Source organism: Silene latifolia, chromosome Y (genome assembly GCF_048544455.1).
Source record: "Silene latifolia isolate original U9 population chromosome Y, ASM4854445v1, whole genome shotgun sequence".
Lineage (NCBI taxonomy): Eukaryota > Viridiplantae > Streptophyta > Magnoliopsida > Caryophyllales > Caryophyllaceae > Silene > Silene latifolia.
This window is the reverse complement of record NC_133538.1, coordinates 335174489-335175730: the sequence shown is the minus strand read 5'-3', so window position 1 is coordinate 335175730 and position 1242 is coordinate 335174489. Positions and strand designations below refer to the sequence as shown.

Genomic DNA, 1242 nt, shown 5'->3' with positions numbered 1-1242 from the left:
TCTCATCTCAACCCAATTTGTAACACCCTAAGACATAGCTTTTTGCAATTGAAAATCCTACATCAATACCTATCCCTTGGGATCCGACCTTTACTTACCTATTTGCTAAGAGTAGTTTGTGAAATTATAAATATTGTTTTGGTTGGTAGCTTTTGACGACGAGTTTTAACCGAACCAAAAATGGCGCCGTTGCCGGGGACGGTGTTCAATTGATTTGATTTTCATTAATTGTTTTTAGTTGTGTCTTTCTTTACCTTGGGGAAGTTAATCTCCTCAAGGTTGTTCTAATTGTTTTCGAGTTGTTTGATATTTTGCATGACTAGGAGATCACAAGGTAATTTATTACCTATTGATTTTGAGATTGAAAGGACCTTAACCAACAATAGAAGAGTTGCTAGAGGTACTTCGAGAGTTGTGGGTATTGGTGAGATTGTGGACATTCAACCAAATAACATTGATTTTGTCAACCCTTTTGCAAGAGAAGGAGAGGATAACCCAATTCAAAACCCACCACAAAATCAACCTACAATGCCTAAATTTTCATCACATTCCGTACCAACCGAGGAGAACCTACCAAACGGTACTCCTACACCATCACATTTAACCGGTAATTTCATTGCCAAATCAGCATTCCTATAATTAGTTAAGTGAAGTCAATTTGGAGGGATGCCTAGTGAAGACCCTCATTCACATATGGAGACTTTTTGTGACTATTGTGATGCAATTTCTCAAACCGGAGTTACTCAAGACCAATCCGATGGGTATTGTTTCCTTTTTCTTTGATCGGTACCGCAAAGCAATGGTTGAAGAGCCTAGACAAGGCTACTCTTGGTATTGATTCAAGGAAGAAGTTAGCACTTGCCTTCTACAAGAAATTCTACCCTCCGGAGAAGACTAATATGTTGAGAGCCCAAATCACTGGGTTCAAGCAAAGGGATGAGGAATCATTATATGAAGCATGGGAGAGATTTAAGGACACTTGTCGTTCTTGTCCACACCATGGACTTAGTGTGTGGTTCCTTGTGCAACAATTTTGGAACGGCCTATATGAAGACTCCCGCAATGTTCTTAATATGGGATCCAATGGGATGTTTACCGAAGTTGATGACAATCAAACATGGGCCAAAATCGAAGAGATGGCGATTCATAATTCCCAATATAGTAGGCCTCGAAAGGCCACAAGAGGAGGAAAGCATGAGGTAGATTCCATCACTCAATTGGGTGCTCAACTAAGTGCTCATA

General features: G+C 39.9%; 1 non-coding gene across 1 annotated transcript; it reads right to left on the bottom strand.

The window, feature by feature from the left end:
• Positions 1–899: 899 nt before the first annotated feature.
• LOC141635478 (small nucleolar RNA R71) lies at positions 900–1006 on the bottom strand. The gene has a single exon (XR_012540166.1). It is a non-coding gene; the product is annotated as a small nucleolar RNA R71 (small nucleolar RNA).
• Positions 1007–1242: the final 236 nt, after the last annotated feature.